Source organism: Rattus norvegicus, chromosome 12, assembly GCF_036323735.1.
Source record: "Rattus norvegicus strain BN/NHsdMcwi chromosome 12, GRCr8, whole genome shotgun sequence".
Taxonomy (NCBI): Eukaryota; Metazoa; Chordata; class Mammalia; order Rodentia; family Muridae; genus Rattus; species Rattus norvegicus.
The window spans coordinates 36,441,761-36,461,246 of record NC_086030.1 but is presented as its reverse complement, the minus strand read 5'-3'; positions in this window follow the sequence as shown (position 1 = coordinate 36,461,246).

Below are 19,486 nucleotides of genomic sequence, written 5' to 3'. Positions count from 1 at the left end.
GGGACCTCTGGACATTTCTTTATTCATGGGTTGTGTTGGGAATCCGTTGGAATTGAAGCATTCCCTTCTGGAGGGAAGAAGGGAGCTCAGAAGGTTCAGGAAGCTTAAGAAACCTATAAGGCTTAGGATTCTCGAAGGTTATGACTCACAGGTCCTGTTCCAAAGAGCAATAAGATGGGAACAATTGCCCCAGGGGTCGGGGGCAGACGTGATGAAGGGGGCTTCTTGGGTGGAGCTGCCTGCTAGTTGGGCTGAAAGCTACAAGGATGTAGCTATTTTGAGTGTCACCCATGCTGGAGTGGGTTTTCCACTGATAGAGTTGTCTGAGCCACTCGTCTGCTCCTGAATAGCCATGATAAGGTAGACCTGGCTGGAATCGTTTGTTGTTGGTGGCCTACTTGAGGTGAACACACATTGTTCAGGTCTACCCAGGATAGGTCATGTAACATAAGCTGCTAGATGTTCATGTAGGTTAAAAAGCAACAGAAGTCACCCTATGTTAACATAACCAGAACTAGGTAGCTAAGGGAGCGAAGCTACTGCTGGGTATTGGGCACAGGTTCTAGAGGACCCAGGGGAGGAAGGATGCTCCTCATCCTCACCCCTCATCCCTGCACTCCTGTGCTGGTCCATATGCCACCAGGCAGGACGTCATCCTACAGTCCACATCTACACTGGTTTACAGGCCAGATCCAATCTACAGCACTACAATGACCTCACTGGCTGCAGGGAGAACGAGACCAGTACAGATGTTGCTTAAAGTTAAAGGAGAACTATCACTCGTGCAGGGAGAGGACCTTTTCCACTCTCCAGGAGCCTTGCGTGAGAGCTCGCGCCTCCTGGGCTCCACAGTTCTTACTTCAGGGCTTAGCAAAGCTCGGGTCAAATGTAGTCATTGGTCGGAGCTGCCTTCCTTGCTGACTGAGGTGCCGTTCTTTTATTTTCTGCCACACGGAAATTAACACTTAATTACGGTGGCATGTTTTTCATCTTGTGATACACAGGGCTGACCCACGAAGGCACAGGGAGAACATAAACATCTGTTTCCACCTCTCTGCTGGAATAGGATGCTTGTTTCCTGCGGGGAAGTTGTGAGTTCCCCTGTAACACAGGTTATGTTCTGAAAGGGAAGGGGGGGGGGGCTCCAATCTGTTCTGTAGTAGATGCATTCAAATACAATGCTTTCTATTTATCTTATCTGTCCGTCTGCCTGTCTATCTGTCTATCTTATCTATCTAATCTATCATTTGTCTATCATCTATCATCTATCTATCCATCCATCCATCTACTATCTATCTATCTATCTATCTATCTATCTATCTATCTATCTATCTCATCTATCTATCTGACTGTCTATTATCTATCATTTGTCTATCTGTCTATCTATAATTTGTCTATTTACTATCTATCTACCATTTGTCTATCTAACATCTATCATCTATTTATCTAAGGTGTGTGCATGGGTGTGTGTAGATGCATATGTGCGTGCACATGTGTGTATATGTCTCCCCATTCAGATAAAGTCAGAGAACAACCTCAGGTCTCATCCTCAGGCATAGTCTGTGTTTTCGAGACAGGGTCTCTAATTGGCCTGGAGCTTACCAATCAAGCCAGCTGTGGTGGTCAGCAGGTCCTGGGGATCCTGTCCTTGTTTCCCCAGTTGGCATTAGAAACTTTCTCCACTCACATTTTGATGTGGGTTCTGGGAATCAAACCCAGGTCTTCATGCTTATGAGGTGTCCTGGTTAGTTTTCACTGACATCTTGACATAACTTAGAAGAGACTTGACATAGAGTCACCTGGGAAGAGAGAACCTCAAAGGAAGAGCTGCGTCCATCAGATTGGCTTGTGGCCTAATGTGTGAGAGACTGTCTCGACTGACAGTTGATGAAGCTGGGCCCAGCCCACTGTGGGTGTCATCATTCCTAGGCCAGGGTGTCTGGGCTTCCTGAGAATGCCAACTAAGCATGGGGTAGTGAGTAAGGCTGTGAGCAGTATTCCTTTGTAATTCTCTCCTCGGGTTCCTGTCTGACTGCCCTCAAAAGCTGGTAAGCCAAGGTGCAAGCCAAAGAAATGTTTTCCTTCTACAAGTTGTTTTTGGGTAGAGTGTTTTATCACAGCTGTAGAGAGGCAGACTAATATGTGAGGCGGACACTTTACTGACCTAGTGACCTGCTTATTTGCAGTCATGCATTTTAAAAGAAAAAGCTTTAGGAATGGGCACTGAATGGCTGACTCTAGGGTGAATACAGAAATCAGATACCACAAAACTAGGATTATATATATATATGTACATGTATATGTATATATATGTATATGTATATATATGTATATATGTATATGTGTGTGTTGTATATATATGTGTATGTATTGTATATATATAGTATATTGTATATATACAGTATAAACATATCACATGTGTGTAAGTGCACACACGCTAATATGTATATGTGTATTCATAAAATTATCAGTGCGTTCCATGTATGTATGCTTATGTGTACATGCATGCATGTGTGCACATGTTCTTGGTGTGCATATGCATGTGAATATATGTGTCATGCATGTCTGTATGCATGTAAGTGTATGTCTGTGTTGATGCTACTTAGTCTTGTCCTCCACGCTGTAACTGGCCTGGTTCTCATGTGTCACTTTAGATGGAGCTGGGTGTCTTCTTCTTCCGGTAGGAAATGATGGACCGAAAGTAAATACGATCATAGACTGGAGACCCCAGCAGAGTTCATACACACATGGTGGGAGTGGCTTTGTACTCAGTTAGAAGCAGGTACTCAGGTCTCTGACCTCTTGTCTATGAGCCAGAGAAGGACACCTTTCCTCTCTTCTCTCCTGCCCTGGTTTCCATGAAGTGTCCTCGTGCTGCTCCTCAGGGTTGCTGGTATGACACTCCCTGCCGGTTGCCACAAGAGACAGACCTGCACCCGGAGAAGCCCAAGTGGGCACAGCGGGTATCTGTTGGTCCCGAAATCCAGGTTAACTCCAGCACTCCTGCTGATCACGGAACAGAGCTGTGCTGTCAGTTGTGGGGGTATAATTGATTGTTCCCACCTGCCTTGTAAACCTTGGGCCATTATCTTTCTGGTCCAGGCTTCAGATAATGGCCATACAGTGAGTTTTGCTACTACCTTGCCCTGGGAGAGAGCAAAAAAATTTTTAGTAGATATTATTAAAAGGCTTTTAATCCATGAACACATAACCAGCTGAAATGGGCTGAAAGTGCCATTGTGACTGAACAGAGGATGTGTGAGGCATCTTTATCTAATAACCACCATTTGCCATAATAAAGATTTCAAATCAAAGCTGATGAGTCAAGTTCTTTTCTTTAAATCTGCTTCTGCCAATAACCCTACACATCCGTAACCCATTTTACTGCTGTCTCTTCTACTGAGAGCGGAGGCAAAGGCTTTCTATTCTCCCCAAAGTCCCAACAGACTCAGTACTGATTCTGAACTCTCCGTGGAAGGGTACTTTTAAGCCTAAATCCGCAGGCACCGTTTGGTGGGGGGGGGTTGTGTGGGGTTGAATGTCCCCATTTGTGTGTCCAGCTTGCGCTCAGTTCTCACATCACATTCTCTTATCCGCATGCTCGCCCATCCCGAATCATTTCAGACAATGTTGTACCCACTTCTTTTGTCTAGGTGGGGCTTCTGTTCTCTTGTCTCTTGGGCTTCATGGAAAGGGTCTCACCCACAAGTCCCCTGAAATAACTGACGAGGTAAAGCACATCGTTGGGTGACCAGCAGGGGTTTTCAGAGCTAACAGGCACAGCGGAAGAAATATTGGTAAGATTTATTAAGTCATGAAGCAGTCCCGGGACTAATAATATATGAAAAATAAAAGAAAGAAACCCAGCTTAAATAACAGTGCACGCGCACGCGTGCGCGCGCGCGCGCACACACACACACACACACACACACACACAGTCCTTCAACACAAGCACGCACACGCACCTAGGAGTTCACAGTTCACAGACAGGTGTCATCTTCTTCTGTGTTCTGACTGTGTTCACACAGCTGGCTGAACTTACTGTGGTAAAGACTGCCACCTATTTGATTATTAAACCCTGCCTTTGCCTCCTGGGCATCCGGCTCAGTGATACTGCCTGGCATCTGTGGACCGAGTGCCAATGGAATGGTCTGTATATATGACTGGAGTACTGGCAGCCTCCTCTCCAGCCCTTCGTGTCCTTTCTCCCCTCCTTTTGGCTAGCTCTTTGGGTTCTTAGGCTCAAAGTAGGGCAGAGCTATGGGGAAGGGGAAACCTGGGTCCCAGGAGACAATGTGGAGTCATGTTAAGAAGGTAATTGCAGCCAGAGAGGAGGTCTGGGCCCTGAGTTGGCAGCTGATATTTCAAAGGCTCTTGTCTGAGCCATTTATTGACTTCCTCTTCAGAGATAACTATACTGGGAGAAGCAATCCTCTCTATACCCCACCAGCCGGAAAGGAGATTTCTTTATTGAATTTCCACATTTCATTTTTTATTTTTGTAATGCATGCATCATGTGTGCACTCACGGTTGTGTGCACATGTTTGTGGAAGCTGAAAGACTGGTGTCAGTCTCGGGAACACCATCCACAGCATCTGAAACAAGGTCTCCCACTGGCCTGGGGCTCACCAGTTAGGCTAGATAGGCTGCCCCCCCAAGCCCCAGGATTCACCACACCAGCACTGGATTAATAATATACAGTGTGCACACACACTCCCGGCATTTCCTTCAAAGCAAGAGCTCGGACTTATGGACTACAAAGTTAAAATAATCAAGCGGCTGCAGAGAGAGCTCAGCGGTTAAGAGCACTGACTGCTCTTCCTAGACATCCTGAGTTCAAATCCCAGCAACCACATGGTGGCTCGCAGCCATCTGTAATGGGATCTGATGCCCTCTTCTGGTGTGTCTGGAGATGGTTATAGTGTACACATAAATAAAGTAAATAAATTTTAAAAAATCGAATGCAGTGTTTTTGTGGCTTTCATAGGGCTGCCTCCTCCTCTTCTCTTTCTTCTCCTTTTCCTCCTTGTCTTCTAAGGCTTACATATATATATATATGTATATGTATATATATGTATATATATATATATATATATATATATATATATATATATATGTAGGGGTGTTTTATTTGCATGCATGTATATGTACCTTGGGCATGCCTGGAGCTCAGGGAAACCAGCAGAAGGTCTTCCCTGAAACCGGAGTTATAGATGTGTGGGGGCTGCCATGTGGGTGCAAGAAGTCAAACCTGAGTCCCCTGCAAGAGCAGCCAGTGCTTTTAGCTGCTGAGCCGTCTCTCCAGACCAAAGTGGGGTCTGATCCTTAACGGCAGAAGGGATCGTGGCCAGTCTTTCTGATCTGGTAGGAGGTGGATGCCAGAGTGATCATGAGAACTGCTGAATTAGAAAGGAAGGATGGGGTAGAAGGCTCGTTAACTTTTCCTACATCGTGCAAGGAAAAGGCGTCTAGGTTTATAGTTACTGGAGAAATAGGGACAGCCTCATGCATACATCAGTCACCTATTAGAGTAAAGGTCGACTGGATTGTCCTCTTCTCTGCTTAACAACACTAAAGTAAATGGCTCATAAAGTAGAAAGAAGTCCCCCGCCCCCTTAACGGAAAGAACTTAGACGTGCAAATATTTTGACAGTTAAAGGGTAGGTAATGAGAGAAACTCGATGCCTGTTTTGACTGAAGGTTGACAAGGCTTCTCCAAGCATTTGAGTTGGGAACTGCAGTGGATATTTGGATTTGTTACCTCTGTCCTCTGTCTGGTGGCTTGCACTGCTTGAGTGCCAGCAGTCTTATGAAGATCAGACTGTGTTGTGGTTAAGGTGGGATAACAGGAGCTTCCAAATTCGTTAATGACTAGAAATTGGAGAAGGGGGGAAGGTGGCCACCATCTGTTTAATGAGATCTGGAATTTTCCTTGAGTTCTTTTACAGTACGATGCTGACTTTTGTGCAGCAGGCTCAATGCTTCTCTGTAGGCAATACTGTAGCCCTCTCTGTCAGTTAGAAAGCTAGAAAACCAAAAACACATGAGCAGCAGACAAGCTCAGAACCCACCTGCCTAGGGAATGGTACCGCCCACAAAGGGCTTGACCCATCTAAGTGAGTGAACAATCAAAGCAGTTCCTCATAGACATGTCCACAGACTCATAAACCTCTGGGCAGTGCAGCCGAGGCACTATTGAGATACTTGGGTTTCTTTCATCTTGTGGCTCTCTTCTTTCTTTCTTGACTTAGAACCTTCTGTTTGGTTACTAGGTGGGGGAAGGGAGCCCACACAGGAAATGTACTACAGAGTCCAGCTTCACCTCTGCCTCTGGTCCTCTTGTTGGCCCTGTGGGAAGTGTTAAGTTCCTCCTCTCTTTCTGTTCCCACTGCTAAACGTTATAACCACTGGGTCATTAGCACTATTTCTTGTACATGGAATAAGGACAGAAGTGACTGTGTCATCTCCTAGGTAATGCAGACTGTCCATCCTTCTCTTGAGCCTGCCCAGGTCACTGTGGCTTACAGTGATAGAAGAGCCAGAAGCTGCAAGCACAGGCTCCTGAGAATCTGTGAGGCATCAGTCCTCCCTGCTGCCCCATAGAGTCTGTTCTAGTTTCCTTTCTGTGGCTGTGATAAAATGCTTGGATGGAAAGTAGTGTAGGGGAGAAAAATGTTTTGACTTCAACTTTCAGGTCATGGAGGGGAGTCAGAGTAGGAACTACAACAAGGTCTTGAGGCTGATGCCACGAAGGGACTCTGCTTGTTGGCTTGCTCCAGCTCAACTAGCTTTCTTATACAGCTCAGAACGACCTGCCTAGGGAATGGTGCTGCCCACAGTGGGCTTGGCCCTCCTAAGTCAGTCAACAATCAAGGCACTTCCCCATAGGCCTGTCCACAGACCAACATAATAACACAATAAGACATTTGCTAAGTCCCCCTCCCCGTGTCTGTCTGTCTGTCTGTCTGCTTGTCTGTCTTCTTTCTCTCTCTTCAAGTGATGCTGAGTTGATCAGAGGTTATAGTTAACCAGTTTATGCTAGCTGCAGCATGCATCTTGCTTTCTTGATTCTGTAGACTCATAAACGGTGCAGAGATGTGCCCCATGGTGAATCATACCCGAGTCTCACCAGGAACTGATTTAGATGAGATTTTTGATTCGGGAGTGAGTCAGCACTCTGAAGTACTTGGCTATGAAAATGACAAGCGTTTTGGATGCCAGAGGGTAGAATTGGATTGAGTTGTGTTCTCTTTAAAAAGATATGCTGACATCTGTTATGTAAATGGCGTGGTGGGTTCCATGGGAAGGAAGAGGAGACAAATTACTCTTTAGAAAGAACTTTATGAGGAAAAGGTCAGCACCACAGACAGCCATTACAGCCATGATCAGGCCCTGAAGCAGCAGTGAAAACCTCTGGCCCTGATGGGGAACTTCCTTAGGAGAGATGGTCGCCAAAGGGAGCTGTTTTGTTCTCACTCTTTCGGCTTCAGTGGCTCAGCATGGGCAGCAACAGCATTTGTTCTGGGAAAAGCGAGGTCTGACAGAGTCCCTGAAGTGGCCCTACTGGATCTTACACCCTCTGGAAGACCAGTCTTGCAGCTGGTCCTAGTTGGGCTCTGCTCCCTACTGGGGACAGAGTCTACTGAGTGAGGCCTGAGATGTGGAATCTAATCCCCCATCAATTGTTTTGGAAGTGTTTTCTTTTTCACATGCATCGCTTTAGAACAGGCCTGTTTATTAAGGACCACTGGTCCGTGTAATTCATCAGCTAAGGAAAATGCTCAAGTGGCTTTCTTTCAGACTAGCAGGATTTTAAAAGGCGGTTATTTAATTACAGGCTACTCGTGAGAGGGACAGATAAGCCTAATAGAGCATTTTATTTAGTGGGGGAATGACACCTGAGGCACAGCAGACGGGTGTGTGTGTGTGTGTGTGTGTGTGTGTGTGTGTGTGTGTGTGTGTGTGGTGACAGCAGTAACACTGTCAATTTCTCCCTGTCTACTTTTCAGGTTTAATGCTAACTTGGAACTTTTAATGTGACTCCCACCTCTCCCCTACACCTTTGCCTCCTTCTCTTTCTCCCATCCTTCTCTCCTTTTCTCCATCCTCCTGGGAAGGACACCAGCTTTCAGTTCACAGGGTAAGAAAGCCCAAGACTTGAGGATGCAGCCAGTCTTCTCTGAACCTCAGAGGCTGCAATCAGAACGTGTCCACCGCTGAATTAATTCTCCTGATAAAAGAGACACTCTGTTCTGGGTGTAAGCACAGAGGCATGTGGGGGTGGAACCGTTTCTGTGAGAGAATATCCCATCGGACACTGAGACACCACACACACAGCAGAAGGCAGGGCATGAAGGTTGCGATAGACCATATCCTGATGGGGACTGGGAAGATAGCTCAATGGGCAAGAGCCTTTGCTCTGCAAGCCCGAAGAGTTCAAATCCTCTCTGCACCTTTGTAAAACTCCAGGCATGGCTAATCATGTCTGCAACATTGTAGGGTGGAGACAGGTGGATTGCCAAGAGCATCCTGGTCATCCACACTAGTCAAAATGGTGGGCTGTGGTTCACTGAGAGACGGAGAGTGGTGAGGAAGAGAATGCACATTCTACTCATCTCTGCATGTATGTATACACATATGTGCCCTTGCACTTGGGAACAGGCACTCAACTCATACACACACACACGAATCCCTCAACCACACCCCTGTCGAACCCTGAGTTCAGTCGCTCTATAACCTATGTGACTCTGAGTATTCTAGCAACACGGAATTTTACATTCCCTTGTCTTGTAAACCCCATTTTCTGTTCAGTTTACAAACACAAGAAGCTAAACTTATGATTTCCCAGGCTCGGGATGGTGTGTCATAGCTTTTGGTCTTTCTGGAACAGCATCTGTCTATCAACAGAGGGACTTCAACAGAGGGGCTTTCCAACTTACCCTCAGTGATATGGAGCCATTTGAGGGTTTTAACCGGGTGACTGGCGTGCTCATTTTTCCTTTTGAGAAATAGATTGGACAGAATGTACAACATCACTCGGTTACAGGATGAACAACACACATCAGAGCCTGGGAACAGTGTGAACTGATTGTCATTGGGGTTTTGAGTATGTGAAGTATGTTAAGACAGTGGATCTGAGAGAGAGAGAGAGAGAGAGAGAGAGAGAGAGAGAGAGAGAGAGAGAGAGAGAGAGAGAGAATGAGCTTGATCTTAAAATATCTGTTCAATGTATAATGTGATCAGAATACTACACCTCATACTTCAAATGTATACAGTCTCCATTTGTCAAGCATACTTGATAAATCTCAAAAAGAAAGGTAAAGGGGAGTTGGGACAGAAAGTTCTGGAAGGGGCTAGGGAGAGAGCCTAGCAGTTAAGCACTCGCTTCCCAGAAATTTACATAGATGCCACGTGGATGTGGAGACCATCCTATAATTCCACCTTGGAAGGTGGAGGCAGGACAGCCCAAGTTGTCTGGAAAGATGACCAATACCAAAAGGAGCTTTGCTTGTGAGTAAGAGTCGCTGCCACAGTGAACAAGACAGACAAGACATTAAGGATATTTCCTGAATGTACTTTGGGCTTTCACATGTGTGTGCATGCACATGTGTTAACCGGGTGACTAATTACTTCTCTCTCTCTCTCTCTCTCTCTCTCTCTCTCTCTCTCTCTCTCTCTCTCTCTCTCTCTGTGTGTGTATGTGTGTGTGTGTGATCACTTTTGGGGGTGAATGTGACCACAAGCCCATGCTCATCAGTTTGCGATTCCGAAAGTGCTCTGGGCCCCATCTTAAGTCATCACAGCTCTCAGTGCCTGAGGTTAACTGACTTCCAGAAAGCAGCTTAGCAGGGCTGACTAACGTTTCATTACATCACAAGGACATTTTCTACTGTAGATAAAATAAACACATATATTTTAGAATAGACAGAGACTTGAAAAATGGAAGTGGAAAAAAATACCACTACCGACTTTGCATTAAAAAACACATTTATTTTAGAATTCTCCAGGATAGTTGCAATTTCCCATATAACCTCCACATGATTTCCATATATTAGCATCTTACATAATCATATGAAAATAATTAGGAGAAATTAACCTTTGGAAAAAAAAAGTACGTTTTTCCTTCCCAGCTCCCGCTCCCACAATGACAACTCTGAAACTAATTATTTATTAACAAATTCCTAAGCCACAAACTTTGGCTCATTCCCGGATTAACTTATTTTAACCCATTCAAACTATTCTGTGTCTTCTACATGGTTATTTACTGCGCTTTCATCTCCTTTCTTAGCATCTTCCTCAACATCTCCTTTAGCATCTGCTGCAGCGTCTCTCCCTGGGTCTCCTTTTATACGCTATTTCCCAGAATCCTCTCTTCCTGCCAGTGTTCTGTCTTCTAGTTCCTGCCTCAGCTCATAGGTCATAGATCTTTTTTTTTTTTTTTTTTTTTTTTTTTTTTTTTTTTTTTTTTTTTATTGACAGGCGATGCTTAGAAGAGATTCTCTCTACAGACCTTGGTGCATTAACATCAACTAAATGACTCATTTTAAGTTTTCATTTTTACTTTTGTTCATGGGTCTTTTTTTGTTATGTCACGTGGCTGCAGTACCTGCAAAGGCCAGAAGAGGGAGTCAGATCTCCCAGAGCCAGAGTCAGTTGTGAGGATGCTAAGGGTTCTGAGTAGCTGAGCCATCTCTCCAGCCCCTAAATGACACAATTTTGTCACAGCAAGGGGAAAACTGAATACTACTATTCCTATGCCTTTTCACACTGTAGATTTCAATCCACACTGTATTTAGAAGCCAAGTGTCCTGTAAATGTATTAAAGTTTTTTTATTCCCACTTCGGGGGGTACCTATCCCTGTGTTTCCCTTAGTCTTTGAAGGTTGTCAAGGTATGAATGGCCCGTTTTCCAGGCTCTTTGCTTATGATCCACCTGTCTGGTCTACTGAGCCTCCGTACCCTATCCTGTAGGTCCTTAATCTCTGATGATCCCCTCACCCTTGTGGATTCATGCTTTTGAACACTGATTTACAATTTTTCTTGTGCAGCCGTAGGGAGGTTTGGCACCAACTGATTTCGTTCAGCCTGTGCTATTTAACAGATAAAGATCCGTTGAACTTTAAAATATTCATTTGAATAATTTAATTTTATATAGATAGTATTATGATCTGGTGTGGAATTCAAGTATTTAGCCACCAAGGAACTGAATTTAGGACGTTGTGTGTAACCTTTTAAAAACCACTCTCTGGTTTTAAATTTTGGGGTGTGTGTGTGTGTGTGTGTGTGTGTGTGTGTGTGTGTGTGTGTTCATGTGTTTCACAGTGTCTAGGATCCCATCTACAAAATCTGCACAGATAAATCCCAGAATAGATGGGTGGAGACTCGGGAAGCTCCCCTCCCCCAACTGAGGAGCTACTGGCAACTGTTTTCTTCATGGATTTGGCCCCTGACCGGCTGCCCATGCTCCCCCGAATGTTTGTACCCACCCCCACACATCTAGTCAGCACTAAATGGACTCAGCAGTTTCTATTAAAATGCAGATGGAATTAGGAGGGAGGAAAGGGGAGGGATTTGAGGGGAGGGGATGGGGATGGATTTGCTCAAACACATTATGTGTATGTACCAAGTTCTTAAGGAAAAAAATAAAACAAAGTAAATACTTAAATAAATAAACAAACAAACAAATAAATAAATCTGCTCATGTGTGCACATGTGCATGTGTGTGTGTGTGTGTGTGAGGGGGGTTGCAGTACCCTGCTACAAGAGGAAGGCAATCATGCAGTATCTTTCTGTATGTCTCTCTGCCATTTTCCTTTGATGCACTGTGGTGGTTTGAATACGCTTGGCCCATGGGAAGTGGCACTATTAGGAGGTGTGGCCTTGTTGGAAGAAGTGTGTCACTGTGTAGGCGGGCTCTGAGGGTTCCTAGTGTTCAAGCTCTGCCCAATGAGGAAGAGAGATGCTCTTCCTGGCTGCCTGTGGCTGCAAGTCTCTTCCTGGGCTGCCTTCGGATTTAGATATAGAACACTCTCCAGCACCATGTCTACCTGGACACTGCCATGCTTCCCACCATGATAATAACGGACTGAGCCTCTGAAACTGTAAGCCAGCCTCAATTAAATGTTTCCTTTATTAAGAGTTGCCTTGGTCATGGTGTCTTCTCACAGCAATGGAACCCTAACTAAGACAGGCGGTGTCTTTGCCTGATCCCAAACTCTCATATTTTCATCCAGGCTGGAAGCCAGCAGACCTCAGTGATTCTGCTCCCCTGCCCTGTTTCTGGGGTTACAGTCTCTCCTGCCTGTTTCATGATGACTGGGATCTGAGTTGAGGTCTGCTTAGGCAGCAAGCGGTTCCACCCACCGATCCTCCTCAGACCCATTGTGTGGTTTTTAAGGCTTACCAGACGATTACGGTCAACACGCAAGCACAAATTAGAGATGGCGAGTGCTTGATTTCACCTTGTTTCGGTATATTTGAGTTGTTTCAGTGTATTTGAATGATAGCTGAGGATTGGGAGACTTAGCGCGAGATGGGAAGGAGAAAGTGAGGATGCAAAGATCTTTCGGGTCCTTGCCACTTGCCCTTGCATTCAACATTTCATATTTAAAAGCAACAACCACCACCACCAACCACAATAGTCAACGACAAGGCATGCATACAACAGACTGGCAGAGAAGACACCAAAGGGCATTACATACTTGTAACCTCACTTTCTCCGCTAAAGCCTCATGTATTGAGCCGATGGATTTTGTTGTCAAACCCTGATGATTAATCCCTAGATCGGAGCCCCATAACACTGTGGTGAATGACATTGTGGTCGATGGGATAGGCAGAGCTTGCGATTTTCTTTCCTTGTAAAATCAACCCAGTAGGGAAATAATAACGACAGCTCATATATATAAATAAAAGAACCTTTCACACTGATGATTGGAATTGTTACTATATATCCTGTTTCTTTGTATTTTATCTTCATTAGTGTTGTTTTCAGCGCCATGCTTGCTACATAGAAAACTGTGCGTTTTCTACACTATGTATCTTTTGGGGGTGCACTCTGCAAGCTAAAGACTAAATCAATCCATTCCAAAGGGTTCCTCCCTGTCCTGTTTACAGAACTGAAATTAAACTGTTTTCACAAAACATTTCGCACTTGCCTGGCTTGAGTGTGAAATTTCCCCTCGGGCTCAGCTGTGGGAACACTTTGTCTCAAGCTGATGGCACTGTCTAGGAAGGTTGTGGAACCTTTCAGACTGTGCCCTAGCAGAAGTAGGTCACTGGGGCAGGAAGGAGGGAGCTGGCTGGTTCGGACCGAACTCTTGGCTGCCTGATCCACCCAAATATAAGCAGGGCTCATGCAGGCTCTCAGTGCCACAGATCAATAGACTGTTGCCATGTGGTCATTGCCATGACAGTCTGAACCCAATGACTATGGCTGTGTGCTCTAAACAAACCTCTATTCCTTTACGTTGATTGTGTCAGGAATTTTGACACCTTGACATAAAAATAATGCAAGTGTACATCTGCATGTGTGTGTGTGTGTGAGAGAGAGAGAGAGAGAGACAGAGAGACAGAGAGACAGAGAGATAGAAAGAGACAGAAAGAGGGAGAAAGTGCATTGCATTAAGTATGTATAATTTGCTCTTTGAATCATAAGGCAATCGGTTTGATTTATGTTGAATATTTGAATTCTTTAAAGTCATACAGTCTTACGTTATGTAGCTAAAGTTAATAGTCTAAATTTCTATTAAATAACAAATTGTCTTTATCCTTGAGAATTTCATACATGTATACAGTGAAACATGGTCATAACCTCTTCCATTTCACCCTCTGCTCTCCCCAAATCCCCTGCCAATAACCATCCCTCAAAATGCAAATCCTCTTTCCCCTATTACCTATAACCACTAAGCCCAATTAGCATTGGGTATGTACGTATGGGTGTGTCACCATCTACAGGAATATGGGAATTCTACCAGTGACCAAACCCTCAAAGAAGAATGATTCTTTTACCCCAGCAGCCATCAGCACCCGAAAACCTCCTCAGTAAGGGATTCTCTCTAGCTAGTGGTTCTTTATAGACCTATGCAGGTGACCACAGCTGCTGTGAGCTCATGATTGCAGCAGCCATGTCATGTCCTGAAGGCAGCAAACCACAGCCCTTCTTCCCACCCTCGGGGTCTTACACCTTCCCACCTCCTCATCCAAGATGTTTCCCGAGCCCCAGGGGTTAAAAGCGACTGAGTGCTCATCCATAAATGGGCATCTTTATTGCTTCCCACGCTAAACTGCTCTCTTGAGAAGCTTTATTTTAGGGCTGGAGAGATGGCTCAGTGGTTAAGAGCACTGACTGCTCTTCCAAAGGACCTGAGTTCAATTTCCAGCAACCACATGGTGGCTCACAACCATCTGTAATGGGATCTGATGCCCTCTTCTGGTGATGTGTCTGAAGACAGTGACAGTGTTCTCACATACATGGAATAAATAAATAAAGCTTTAAAAAAAAAAGAAACTTTATTTTAGATTTTTACTGGAACCAGAAACTTTTTCTTTTTGTTAACCTTTATAACATTTACACACACACACACACACACACACACACACACACAAACACACAGAGAGAGAGAGAGAGAGGAGAGAGAGAGAGAGATATCGAGATCTAAAGGACTAAAATATACTCCTAAGTCAAAGATAAAGGCCAGACACTTGTCAACAGGATGGTGGAGAGTTAAGGGGTGGAATGACCATGGAGACTCCAGAAGCCAGGAACCAGAGACAGTGGCTCTACCAGGTAGGGAGTCTACTGTTTTTCAATGCCTTCATGACCAGGATTGGTGAATTGCAGACTAGCATGTCGGTGTTAGCCTGCAAGTGCACTTTGTATGGAGACTGCCTTGGTTCCCTCTCACTTCTATGATTCCTCGGAGAGTAGGAAATGTTTCACCAGGTTCAGTGGTATTATACAAACTGCAGTCATTGGTCACTTTCTATGCTGTTAACTGTCTGTGGAGTTTGGCTCCAAAATTCTTCAATAGCCTTGAAAGGGTTTCTGTTTAACTCATTCTAGGCTGATCTGTCTTTGTTTTCCATAAAGGTTCCGGTGAGATAGATAACGATCTGTTCCTAGGAATAAACCAATGTCTTGAGCTTCTGAATCTTCTGAATGGGGTCCTTGACTGAGGTTTGTTAGAACGTCAACCTCCTCCTAGCAGATATCTGTGCCTGGAAATGTATCCTTTATGTAGGTCTATTCTTCTGGTGTGTGTGTGTGTGTGTGTGTGTGTGTGTGTGTGTGTACGTGATGGTATTGCAGAGAAGGCTGTCGAATCTGCCATTTATTTTTTTACTGTGTGTGCGCTTTCCTATTTAAAATTGTTCTTAAGTTTCGTAAGAGTTTCCGTACAAGTTTCATTTTTAGGGAGAGGATCTTCCAAATGCGTCTTCCTCTGGTCTCAAGAGATGAGAACGAGTCATTCGCATGGAGGGCTGAATGAGAGCTGCTGGTTGGTTCCCAGTGATGCCGTGGGCCCAAACTTTGTAAGCTTGGCTCTGAGCGCCCGCCAGAGCCTCTGTATTCTTTGAGCCCCTCCTTCGGAGGTGAAGTATGCATTGTTTGTACTGTTTGCCCTAGCACTGAGCCTCTTATGAAAGTGTTTTCCCTGCCTCCCTAGACACAGTGCATTGTGAAGTCCTTCCACATGGAAAAACCGCTGGCCACATTGAACAGGGGAGAAGGGAGATTCACAGTAAAATACAAATGAAGCAAGCAGGAGTGCCAGCCATGTATGCGATAACCCGACAGCTAAGGGGGTGGGGAAACAAGCAGGTGGCTGCAGAACTTGCAAAATTTGGTTGGTGCTCATTCCTCTACAAAGCTCACATAATTTAGCACCAAATATTCTGGTCCTTTGATGGCTATCTTTCTGTAAATCCTCAATTGGGCTGTGTGTGTCTTCGTGTGTATCTCCGCATGTGTGTGTCTGTGTGTATGTCTCTGTGTCTGTCTCTCTGTGTCTGTCTCTGTCTCCCTCTCTCCCCCTTCCCCTCCCCTCCCCCTCATCCTCCCCTTCTCTCCCCCCCCTCTCTCTCTCTCTCTCTGTGTGTGTGTGTGTGTGTGTGTGTGTGTGTGTGTGTGTGTGTGTGTGTACGTTCAGAGATTGTCCACAGGGACTATTGGCAATTTTGCTACCAGTCTTTGGCAATTTTGCTGTGATAAACTCTGAAAATGAGGATGGTCTTCCGAGTCATTCCTTGTTGCTGGCCTTTCCCGTACAAGTCTTTTGAATTCTCCTTTCTCGGTTTTACAGATTTCCTCTAGTTTGTTTTACCACACCCCACCTCCATGCTTTTCTTAGTTTGCTGTCTTACAGTGGGAACCTCCGAAGTTTCAAACTCACTTCTTGTGCGGCGTTCTTCCGCCTGAGAAACCACATAATCTGGAAGCTCGTGCTAAAACTGGACACATAAAAGTTACTAGTTATTAGAAATTGTGTTTAAATTTAAAAATCATTTCCTCATTTGTGTGGGCTCACCCGACATGTGTAGGCAGTGCTTACTGATTGATCATGGCACCGTACACTTCCGACCTCACACAGACCCTGACAAGGATTACTTCCGGTGCTGTGTGACTTATTTTTTCTCCTTCCAATGAAGGTGCAGACTTGAGCCATTTCCGGTGTCAGCGCTTAAATGACCTAGTTCCGATTTCTCACAGGCTTCCAGCATCTAGGTTGAGTCCTTGACATGGGCCATCCGCGGCACGGCACAGCGTTCCGTTGGGCTGAGCAAGAGGGATCTCTGGTTTGGATTGTTTTCTCTGCCCAAAGTACATGGGATTAAATTCGCAGACCCCATGAGTCTATAGTGGCTTCTGTGAACTCTGTGTTGTTATTATCTTTTCAAATCCTCTTAGTTCTTGGCCGAGTCGCTGACAGCTGCCTCGCTCTGTGAACCGGCTGCCGTCGTTCTATTACAGCGATTTGATCGATATGTCGCCTTCATTTTTTAGCTCTCCTAGCTCCATTTTCTGAGAAAGACTACTTCCCCCTGTGGGCATGGTCTCAGTTGTTGGACGCTACCTCTTAGGAGGTCTCAGGCCCTTCCTTTGAGGCCCTGCATCCCTGCAGACAAGGAACTAAGGTCTTTGAAACAAAATCCAGTAACTCCACGGTGGCTTTTTCATGCCTTTTGAAAAATCCGAGTACAAGTCTTTCCACTGGCAGCTATTCACACACGCTAAACTCTTAAGTCGAGAAATCCAACTTGCTTTTTAGTCCTGGTATCAACAAACACGTGAGTTACCAGTAGATTTATTGAAAGAATCAAGTATGAGTTTGGACACTCCTTTGTCTCTCTCCCTGGAACACATTTTTTTCCCCTTTGACAGCTAAAATTTCTAATTTTTTCAAGTCCGTTAAAAAAATCCACATTATTCTTAAATTTTTGATGGGAATGACTTTAGTTATCTACAGACTGACTTGCTCCACACCCCTCTTTCCATGACTAAAAGGAAGGCTATTTTAAAAACAGTTCTGCCTAATGAAAATCTAGTTTTTTCTTTTGTCAAATATTATTTCTTGACTTCAGGAATTTTTTTAATACCAACTGTTCTCTAGATGTCTCCCCCACCCCTGTATTACTTTATTCTTTGGTAAACATGGGGTGAGTCCCCTCTATGCTCATTATCAAATACTTCTGATTCGTCTGTCTTTTTTCTAGTGGTGTTCCTTTTCAGGGAAAGAGAAATACCAAAACCTGCCTGAGAATTAGGATTTCAAAAGTCTCATCTCATTGTGGTTTCCAATTTCCAAAGTTGACATTTGTTAAGGGGAATGGATATGAACTTCCCATGAGCATTTGGACGCGTATTTTATTTCTTGTTATATTTATTTTCCCTTTGTGACTTGAGATGCAAGCTACCCACAGACAAAAAGAGCTATCTAACCAAGTTCCCATCTTCTCCTCTCTGTAAGTTGAGATTTCTTTCTTTCTTTTTTTTTTTTTTTTTTTTTTGGAACTGGGGACCGAACCCAGGGCCTTGCACTTGCTAGCCAAGCGCTCTACCGCTGAGCTAAATCCCCAACCCCCAAGTTGAGATTTCTAAGGCTAAAGAGGAGAATAAAGCAAAATGAAGCGAGTCTGCAGATGTTGTCCACGAACTTCCTAGAACAAGAAACAGGGAGAGACATGTTCCACGAACACATGCATCAGATGGACCAATGAAACTGCAGGGGCCCTGGCTAGATCTAAAATCCCCATAAATGTGTGTGTGTGTGTGTGTGTGTGTGTGTGTGTGTGTGTGTGTGTGTAAGCCTAGGTGTATATGTATACGTATATATGTCTTAGGGTTTTACTGCTGTGAAAAGAAACCATGACCAATGCAAGTCTTACAAGGATATTTAGTTGGGGCTGGCTTATAGGTTCAGAGGCTCAGTCCATTTTCATCAAGGTGGGAGCATGGCAGCATCCCGGCAGGCATGGTGCAGGAGGAGCTGAGAGTTCTAAATCTTCCTCTGAAGGCTGCTAGAAGACTGGCTTCCAGGCAGCTAGGATGAGGGTCTTAAAGCTCATGACCACAGCGACACACCTACTCCAACAAGGCCACACCCACTCCAACAAGGCCAAACCTCCTAATAGTGCCACTTCTATTTGGCACTCTTTGTCTTTAAACTTGAAACTTATTCATCAAACTGTTCAATGGACAACAGGTAACTTTAATGAAATAAGTACAGAAGTATTAGAAAAATAAACAGGAAGGTGTGTGCCTTAGTTACTGTTCTATTGCTGTGAAGAGACACCGTGACCAAACCAATTTATGAAAGGGAACATTTAATTGGGTTCTTACAGTTTCAGAGGGTGAGTCCATGACCATCGTGGTAGACACCATGGCAGCAGGATGGCAGGCAGGCAGGCATGGCTGGAGTAGTTCCTGAGAGCTCACATCGTGCTCCCCAGATGAGAGAGAGGAGGGGTGGGAGGAAGAGAGAGGGAGAGGGAGAGGGAGAGGGAGAGGGAGAAGGGGAGGGAGGGAGGGAGGAAGGGAGAGAGAGAAGCCTGGTGGGCTTTTGAAATCTCAAGGCCCCCACCTCCCAGTGACACATCTCTTTTAACAAAAACACAACTCCCAATCCTTTCTAAACAGTTCACCAACTGGAAACCAAACACATTCAAATATTTGAACCTCTGAGGGTCACACTTATTCAAAATCCTAAAGTATGTTTTTTTTTCTTTTAAAAGAAATCAAGTAATGAGTGTCCATCCCATTTGGTAGTATATTTTATCGTTACGTTTCATTTCTCAGAGGTTAGGGTTATTTGCATAACAAGTTTCCAATCAAGCCATCACTCTCGCATAAGCCAAAGGCATCATACCTCCCCCCTTTCTACTTGATTATCCACATTGGCGTTACTTATCTGTACGGAAACATATCCCTTCATCCTGATTTAGTTCAAAGCATGGGGAGCTATTGATGTGCAATTAATTGCTATTCATA